Here is a 10,181-nt window from a genome sequence, read left to right as displayed (position 1 = left end):
GAATATTACTCAGCTATTAGAAATGACAAATACCCACCATTTGCTTCAACGTGGATGGAACTGGAGGGTATTATGCTGAGTGAAGTAAGTCAGTCGGAGAAGGACAAACATTATATGTTCTCACTCATTTGGGGAATATAAATAATAGTGAAAGGGAAAATAAGGGAAGGGAGAAGAAATGTGTGGGAAATATCAGAAAGGGAGACAGAACGTAAAGACTGCTAACTCTGGGAAACGAACTAGGGGTGGTAGAAGGGGAGGAGGGCGGGGGGTGGGAGTGAATGGGTGACGGGCACTGGGTGTTATTCTGTATGTTAGTAAATTGAACACCAATAAAAAATAAAAAAAAAAAAAAAGAAACCAAAAAAAAAATAAATAAAGCCTTTGATGAAGAGAGAAGAAAAGTACAAAGACCTCAGGATGCAGGGAGGCTTGGCAACTTCCACCCGAGGCCACTGTGATTAAAGCAAATAGAGGGGGGAGCTCAGTAGCAGATGCTGTCTGAAAGGTAGTGGGGACAGGATGACGCAGGACATTGTAGACCACAGGAAGGACTTCTGGTTTTATTCAAGACATAATGGGGACACGTTAGAGAATTATGAGCATGGTAAGGATATAGGATATGATTTTTGTATTGAAACGAGCACAAGCTCTGGAACATTTCACATTTTTTTAAGTGGTCATTTTAACATTAATTTATTCACAATGTCTAAATCCTCATCCTGTGTTAGATTCATTATACTTACCTTAACTTAAAATTCATATCTAATTATTCATGAGATTTTCCAGAAAAAATGGAGTATTTTATAAGAATGCGTGATTCAAGTATTCCTGACTGACAAAAGTAAGACTAGTTCAAATGAGAAAATGAATTCCACATTTTAGCTGAAAAGACAGAAGTGTTTCTCAGTAGATATGGAGCTATCTGGGAAATAAGTGGGGATTATTATTTATTTTTAATATAGATTTGCAGACCTTACAGTTGTCAATTCTACTGTGTGTGCTCAGGAATATCATATATGCTTTGGATTCTCCTTAAAGAATTTTCATTCCCAAATGACAAATACCCACCATTTGCTTCGACATGGATGGAACTGGAGGGTATTATGCTGAGTGAAATAAGTCAATCGGAGAAGGACATACATTTTATGGTCTCATTCATTTGGGGAATATAAATAATAGTGAAAGGGAATAGAGGGGAAGGGAGAAGAAATGGGTAGGAAATATCAGAAAGGGAGACAGAACATGAGAGACTCCTAACTCTGGGAAATGAACTAGGGGAGGAGGACGGGGGTGGGGGGTGACTGGGTGGCGGGTACTTAGGGGGGCACTTGACGGAATGAGCACTGGGTGTTATTCTGTATGTTGGCAAATTGAACACCAATAAAAAATAAATTTATTATTAAAAAAATAAATTAAAAAAAATAAAAAAATAAAAAAAATTTTCATTCCTTTTTTTCTTTTTTTTCTCCTTTCTCACTTTGCAGTAGGTACATGTATCCCTGTTCAGGTGTTTGGCTGTTTCTGTGAGTTTGAAAGTAAAAAGGGTTAACATGTTCTGAAGAATGCCAGAGGATATGTATCTTTAAACCCAGATTAAATTGGAGCCATGCATGTAGCAGATGTGTCTATGCAGTGAAAACTTAGAGAGGCCTTGCCTTGGTAAGAATCACCCGCTGGAGAGTAAAACATAAACGTGAACAGATAATTGGTAAGAAGTTGTGTTTCGAAGAAGAGGAATTGGATTAAGAGCATAAAAAAATAAAAACATAAACAAATAAAAACAAAACAAGTTTGTGTGTGTCTCCCAGACTTGTGAAAATAGTTCCTGGCTCTAGGGGAAGTTCGCATGGCGCCTTGCTTTGGCATTCTGTTTCCGTTAGAACACCTGTCCTTCAGGTAATTCTGCATCCTACCCAGTACTTCCCTGGGGAGATGTGATTTCCGATGGCATAAAGTGGGGTTCGTGAGGATCATCACGAAGGAAAAAGTATTCCCTGGAATTCCCTGCCTTTTGGAAGTGAGATTGACCGGTGGCAATTACATTGTAATAATTACCAGCCTTTCTTTATTTTGAATGGGGATCTGCAAACCTTAAAAAAAAAAGGCAAGGTCATCCATGAAGAACTGGAAATAATATTCATTTAATTTCCAGAATTAAGAATTTCCTGAAATGGAGGTAATTTCCTCTTGACATTTATTCCTAAATCCTGTTTCACAGTAATGTATCTCCTTTTAAATGTCTGAGGTGCTTAATTTTTTTCTAACTGCAGTAATGTTGTGGTAAATTAGATAATACGAATGGAGGAGATGTGAACAGTTTCTTGGTTGTACACATTTGTTTGTATAAAGTTATATGTAACGTTTTATAAAATACTACAACATGTCAGAAAAGCAACTGAACATCATTTTCAATGCTCATTCTTAATTTCACATGAATGAGTAAACCAAAGCCTTGCAAAATATTTTCAGGTTTGACGTTTTCATATTATTGGCCTTGAGTTCAATATTAGATAAGGTTTGCAATAAAAGACAAGTGTTTTGAAAAGCGTAATTAACTCACAGTGTAGATATGTTGCTCTGTTGTCTTTTTTTTAATGTAACATTTGTGCTTTTGGCCTTTAAAATCACATGAATTTGATACAAAATGTCAGAAGATAAAATATTACTATAAAATAAATATTCCTATAAAAAAGAAAAGAATGCAATTTGCAAAATGGCTATAAACTTTTCTCTATGTAAATAAGGCACTTTTTATTCATGATTGGCATAGTTTTAGAGTAGTAAAAAGTAAAGTGCCTATTGATTTCACAGAGAACTTTATTATTTTCATAGGCAGAGTCCAAATACCTTCATAATCACCTAAATGAAAAGTAAGATTATTTTATTTCAGAATTAAAGGGTGTCGTTTTTTCAGTCAAGTAGCAAATTTTAGGAATGTGTTCTGAAATATACTATTTGGAGGCAAATTTTGAATAAATGAAGTCACTTTAGACTATTCACGTTACTTTTACTTCCATCTCCTTATTATTCTCCACATCACACAGTGCCCACTTTCTGGATCTGTTATTTATTTTAACTATTACTAAAATATGTGTTAACATATAACGTATATTCATATATACCTTAAAAAACACAAACACATAGGCATCAATACAAAATGTATAAATATGTAAATAAATATTATATACATGTGCCTAAGTTGATACACATTCTGTCTCCTATTACTTTTCTGGAAGGATGCGAAATGAACCATTGATGATAATTCTTTAAAGAAGCCAGAGAAGAACAATTTTATATTTCATTTTGTACCTTTTTGAATTACTATTATTTTTTCCATTAGCTTACAGAACTTCTGTTAAAAAAGGACTCTCTGGCAATATTTGAGGCCTTTCTCTTCATATTTTTTCTATATAAAAAAGTCTTACCAGATGTTATTTAAAATTAAATCTCTTCTTCTACAATAACCCTTTTGATGACTTACTCAGAAAGGTCTTAAATATAGGGTAATATATTAGAAATGGCCTGGATTTAAATACCAGCTCAATGATGTTGGTCACATTAACTTAAATTCTTTCGTAAGATCCCCCATTTGTAAAAATGGGTTAGTGGTACCAACCTTATAGGACTTGCATGGAAATTAAATGCAAATATGTGAAGTTCTGACCTCCTACCAAGGTGCTATATGAGGGATTATTATTACATTATGATATGATAATAATATTAAATATAGTACTTTTTCACATAAAAATGTAGTAAGGGAGCAGGGAGGAGCTTTGGGAGGTGATGAATATGTCTGTGGCCTTGATGGTAGTGATGATTTCATGGGTATATATTTATCTCCAAACCCATCAAATTGTAGACATAAGTATGTACAGCTTGGAAAGAAGAAAGGAAGGAAGAGAGAGGGAAAGAAGAAGAAGGGGAAAAGGTCTCTATGGGTCACCCAATAGACAATGAGGCAGGAAATGATTTTTGAAAATGAAGAGATACTGATTGAAGACACTAAGTCAAGAGGCATTTCCTATTTAGAAACTGGAATTTCATCCAGTTTTATAGTCATCCTATAAAACTTTTTATTGTTACTGAAAATTCAACACTTAATGAACTTGGGTTACCAAATTATAAAAATTTTATGTCTCTGGCAAACTTGTTTTGGAATTACATGCTTAATCATTCCTTTATTATTTTTTTAACTCTACCAATTTTGAGAGAGGATTTGAAACAATTTACTATCAAACGAAACAAAAGATTAAATAAACAAGTGCCAAGTATTAAAGATGAAGGGAGAAAAAACAATGATGTTAAATAAAGGCATAATGAACGTAAGGTCAGCTCTGAATTTCCTGGCAGCCAAAGAAAAGAAGGAAAATGTAGCATATTTCACAGCTCTGTTTATCCAAGAAAGGAAACGGTCTTAATTCCTGAGGAGTTTCTTTTTAGAAGAAGTAGAATCTAAAATAATCTGGTCAGGTTGGTTCCATAAGCTGGTTATTTACCAACATAATAAACAGCATCTGCACCAAGAGTTTCACAAAATATTTAGAACTATTTTTGATTTGGACTTTTTATGCAAAGTAAAAAAATAATATTGCAGGAACATGAAGGCATTTTCATAGGAAATACAAATGATGTGATCAAAATATATAACTTCCAGATAATGAGATTCATGTGTAGAGTTTAGCAAATTCCGAGTGACATTTCTCTCTTTGTGGACTGAAGGCCACCAGAATTAGGACAACCTGGGACACTCATTAAAAATGCATATTCTTGGCTTTCACCTAAAACCATTTAAATAATCTCTAGAGGTGGGAGCCATGACAATTGCGTTTTTACTTCTTACATCAAATTTTAAGAACCACTGATCTGTAAGAATGTGTCTTGAGCTTATCTCTATTATCATCCTGGAATATTACCAACCTTGGGCGGAATTTTGAAATGAGGTAAGAAGAAACCATGTTAAATTATGATCCAGACAAAGTTGTGGAAGTGATAGTTTTCAATATGCATTAATGAATGTGTACAGAGAGAAACATGGATAGAAATTCAATAATCTTGAATATAGGTGATAACCTGATTCTTTATTGCAAAAGCCCTATGCTATCTTGTGCTACAAAATGGGTTTTCATGGACAGTAACCATTAGTATTTGTATTCGGGAGAAAACTGGAATAAAGAAGATGCAGCTGATTCCTTTGGGGGAATTGAGGGTTATAAGTTTTTAACGGCATTGATTTCTTAACTGTCAGGGATGGGTGGGTTGAGCTTTCCTTAGTGGAAGCCTAGGTTAATTGACCAGTTGGTCATAATGAAAGTTAAAGAACATGGAATCTTGGATCAGAGCCTCAGAAGGAGGGAGAAGCTCATGAGCAAAACAGCACCATGCATGAAGATTGTCTAAATCTCGTGAGATGGAAATTTTCTTTGGGTAAATATATTTTCTCTCCTCTTCCCCTCTTTTTTCCTACTATGTAAACGGAAAGTTGATTTGAAAGGATTTACTTTCCAAAGAGGATAATTTTTAATCACATGTTAGAGATTTGAACTGTAGAAGATCTGAAGATAGAAAACAAACTACTGGTGGATTCTTAGATCATAATGGAGCATAAAAGGAGGTTTTATGTTAAAAATCTACTGAATGGCTGATTTGATGTTGAGCTATTTAGTTGGCTTTTCATGATGTTAGCCTGTCCAAAATGACTTCGTGTTCTTTCCTGGTAGATAAAGGGAAGTAGGCAGTACTTCGCAATACGCGGTCAGGGTGCAGAGAGAGCCACCTCGTGAAAGGACTATTCAAGATTAACATGGCCAGGGATTGACATTCACTTCCTGCCTTGGAGGAGGAGCTAATCCTGATTAGCTGTGGCTACAGGATTTCTGATCAACTTTCACAAAAAGAAGAAACCAATACTGCAAAGTTGTGATTCAATTATAAAGGTTCTGATACACATGATCTTCTGCAAACTCAAATGTTAACTTAATGTTAAGATCGGGAGGTTTGACATGACACTTTGAAATCTTGGTTTGAACTGGGTTCATTTAGATGATAAAGAGAAAGAAGTCTTGACGATCCCTCTGCAAAGCCTCTTTTCCTGAACAGAATATATATGGAGAGGGAGGGGGAACTGGAGGGAGATGTGTAAGGAGATAATATCTTACGGCAGGGCAAGGAAGAGTCTACCCTGATTGGTCCCCATCACCACCTGAGCCATCTAGGTGCTCCTCACCTTTATTTTAGTTGATTTAAGAGGAATTGGTTTTCCTGAAGAGCTAGGCATACATTAAAAATTTTTTTCTATACTTCCATTATATTTGTTTATTTTCGGTACCTCTAGAAACCAAATAAGGAAAACAAAATCCATAGATCTATAATGCCCAACCTGTAGACTTGTGTTGTAAGGTGCCTCAACATGCCTGCTGACAAAAACTCTCTCTTCAAAGAACCTCCTACTTGAGTTGAAATCTCCCCCACAGGTTTTATAGAACATTGCTTTGTGGATCACAGATACTGAGTAAAGATTTTTTTTAAATCTTTTTACTTTAAATTGTTTTTTTTTCTTTGCTGTTGAGTTTAATAAGTTCTTTATAGATCTTGGAAACTAGCCCTTTATCTGATACGTCATTTGCAAATATCTTCTCCCATTCTGTCGGTTGTCTTTGAGTTTTGTTGACGGTATCTTTTGCTTTGCAAAAGCTTCTTACCTTGATGAAGTCCCAATAGTTCATTTTTGCTTTTGTTTCTCTTGCCTTCATGAGTAGGAAATATCAGAAAGGGAGACAGAACATGAAGGACTCCTAACTCTGGGAAACGAACTAGGGGTGGTGGAAGGGGAGGTGGAAGGGGGGTGGAGGTGACTGGGTGACGGGCACTGAGGTGGGCACTTGATGGGATGAGCACTGGGTGTTATTCTGTGTGTCGGCAAATTGAACACCAATAAAAAAATAAATTTATAAAAAAAATCTTTTTACTTTAAAGTTAAAGGTCCAATCCATTTTGGGAACTTACATCACTCATAAACACAGTTGACCCTTATATCATCTGGGGTTTGGGGTGCCAATGCCCCCCCATGCATTGTTGAAAATCTGTGGATGACTTTTGACTCCCCAAAACCTTAACTCCCCACAGCCTCTTGTTGAAAGCCTCTACTTATTATATATACTGTAGTCTTACAATAAAGTAAGCTAGAGGAAAAAATGTTTTTAAGAAAATCATAAAAAAATCATTAAGAAGGAGGAAATACATGTCAGGTCCTGTACTGTATTTATCAAAGAAAATCCGTGTGACAGTGGGCCTGGGTAGTTCTAACCCATGTTGTTCAAGAGTCACCTGTACTTTCTAGCTGCTTCTCTCTCAACTACATGTCCTTGGACACACACGTATCTACATACAGAGATACAATTTCCACAGGTGCAGCCTTCAGCTCAGCATACATTAAAAACATTGTACATGAAATGAATTTCTAGAGTTTTGACACTTTTTTAGTACAGTGATTGATTCCTCTATAAAACTGTTTTCCAAATCCTTATCCATTTCCCTTAACCTTTGAAAGAATTCCCCTACATTCTGTACTGTTCTCTCATCTCCATGCTGTTGGCTCATAACTATACGTATCTACCCTGGGCCATTCTTCTGAACTTCAGACGATAATTTCCAAATTTATGACATCAGGAAATATTATGCCCTTAGCTTTTATAGACAATAAGCATAAGTAATGGCCATATAGAGAATATTTCTAAATCTAATGCAAAACCATTAGACATAGAGTATTGTCTAGCGGGCACATTACTCACCATCCCATATTACTAAGAGCTATGAAAATATAAATATATATATTTTTTCTTGTATGCTAAGTCTGTTAAAATTTGGATGTTTCCTGTGTGACTGATGAGAAAATTCTCAGGCATGTCCGGGGTCACCAGTAATGGGTCCCATGACCAATTAGTGGTGACAGCCATAGTGGGTGATAATAGAGGGGAGTTTCCTTACCTGGCACAAGCAAAGTCTCAGTGGCAGAAAAATGCAAAGCATATTCTGGGCACAGTGTACAGATTCCTTTGGCACTGAAATGTCTGTTGAATGTTGACTGAACAAAAATCTGGGATCACTTGTCAGTTTTTGGATCTTAATAAATTCCGCTATGAATGGATTTGAAAGTAATCATTACGGCGTAAATCATAATGCCTTCACTTCTCAGTTATATTGCTTCTCGTATGTACTTTTACCTTTCTTGCGTGTTTCAACTCTCATAAGTTATCAATCAGTATCTATGGAATGCATGAAATAGTAAATTACAAATGTCTCTCTGAGCACATAAAAATTTGAGTTATATTTATGAAATGAGAGAACCCATTTTAGCAGGAGGATAGAGCAGAGATTGAATAAGGTGACTCTCGAATCTCCTTTTATGGTCTTAACCCTTGAGACTCCCAAATAATCTGCGACGTGACACATTACTTTAGCTCGCTATAATACAGTTCTCTGTAACTCTATCTCTCTCTCACCATCACGTTAAGATGGGTATTTATCAATAATATGTGAAATTGATGTACGTTAGGTGTTGCCCATGGTCTAACACACCAGAGTACTGTTGTTTAGCAGAAACAAATACGATACCCAGAAACACAGAAAAACAGATGCACAGGAGTACACAAAACTTAGCAAGTCAACCCAGAATCCTGATTGGATTTAACTCAATTTATTGACTTCCTACATGCCAGAAAATGCACTTGGCACTGCGAAGAAAAATACAAGTATGAGAGAATAAGTTCTGCATGAAGCTGGGATTTTAAATCCTGGCTCTCTGCACTGTGACTGACTCTGCAGAGCCTGCATGCAGTGTAAAAATATATTTGTGTTTGTGTGATAGAAATGTGTGAGGAACTTTCTAATGCTTTGATATGAGCGATCGTTTGCCTGCATGGGAAAGAACAAAAGTCTACCCTCAACTCTTGTGGTCAGGTTAGAGAGTCTGGAGGAGATGAAATTGCCAGGGTATTTGAACATAGGTTTTGTCTGGTCAGTACCTCTCTTCTTCTTTTTAGGCCTGTCCTAGTTAATAGGAAACAATGGCTGGGATGCATGTAAGCTCACTTTTTGTTTTTATTTTACCTTTTAAGTATGAATTTTTATTTATTTTGTCTTTAAGCTTTTATTTAAATTCAGGCATGTAAACTAACTTTTGAACGGATCTCTAAACGTATTGTTTTTCTCTTAATTTTTTTGTTGGCAAAATGTAATTGGTATTTGCTTTTTTCCAAATAGTTTAAGATCGCCTATACACATTATGGTTTTAACTGAAGAACAACATAAGTGGATAGATAATGCAGTATTACAATCAAGAATATTACATTTGCTCTCTAATATAAATATATGTTGTTTCAGAGATAATTACATTGCAACAGATTAAGTGGGTCTTTATTGTAAATGTTCCAGATATATTTTGGGTTTTTTGTTTGTTTAAGATTTTATTTTTAAGTACTCTACACCAGACATGGGGCTCAAACTTGCAACCCTGAGATAAGGAGTTGTGGCTCCGACTGAGCCAGGCAGGTGCTGCTGTGGTAGTCAGTCATATTTTGAAAGATGCATGTCTATTTGTTTCTGTGTATTTTTTAAATTTCTTCTTTAATTTCCTGCTGTACTCATTCCTTCTTTAGTAGGAGGTTGTTTAACCTCCATGTGCTGGTGATCTTTCCAAATTTTTTTCTTGTGGTTGACTTCAAGTTTCATAGTATGATAGGAAAATATGCATGGTGTGATCTCAAACTTTTCGTATTTATTTGTTGAGGCCTGATCTGTGACCCAGTATGTGATCTATTCTGGAGGATGTCCTATGTGTGTTCTGCTGCTGTAGGATGAAATGTTCTGAATATATCTGTTCAATTGACCTGGCCCAATGTGTCATTCAAAGCCATTGTTTCCTTATTAATCTTGTGTTTAGATGATCCATCTATTGACATATGTGGGTCTTAAAAGTCCCCTACTATTACTGTATTATTATCAATGAATTCCTTTATTTTTGTCATTGTTTCATATATTTGGGTGCTCCCACATTGGGGACATAAATATTTACAACTGTTAGGTCTCCTTGTTGGATAGACCAACTTTATTATAGTGCCCTCCTTCATCTCTTGTGACAATTTTTGGGTTAAAATCTAGTTTGTCTGATATAACTATGGCTA

At 35.6% G+C, this 10,181-nt stretch overlaps 1 protein-coding gene across 5 annotated transcripts in view; it reads left to right on the top strand.

Annotated features, from left to right (window-relative positions):
* Positions 1 to 5,291: 5,291 nt before the first annotated feature.
* LOC144289218 (synaptosomal-associated protein 47-like) overlaps positions 5,292 to 10,181 on the top strand; it is a 33,850-nt gene continuing 28,960 nt past the window's right edge. For all 5 annotated transcript variants that reach the window (XR_013357212.1, XR_013357211.1, XM_077857454.1 and 2 more), the window contains exon 1: positions 5,292 to 5,427. The gene's annotated coding sequence lies outside the window, so the exon portion shown is untranslated. The remainder of the gene's footprint in view (positions 5,428 to 10,181) is intronic.

The sequence above is a fragment of the Canis aureus genome, chromosome 18, assembly GCF_053574225.1.
Source record: "Canis aureus isolate CA01 chromosome 18, VMU_Caureus_v.1.0, whole genome shotgun sequence".
NCBI classification, from domain to species: Eukaryota; Metazoa; Chordata; class Mammalia; order Carnivora; family Canidae; genus Canis; species Canis aureus.
Note: the sequence above shows the minus strand (reverse complement) of the source record. Positions and strands in the feature narration are given on the sequence as shown.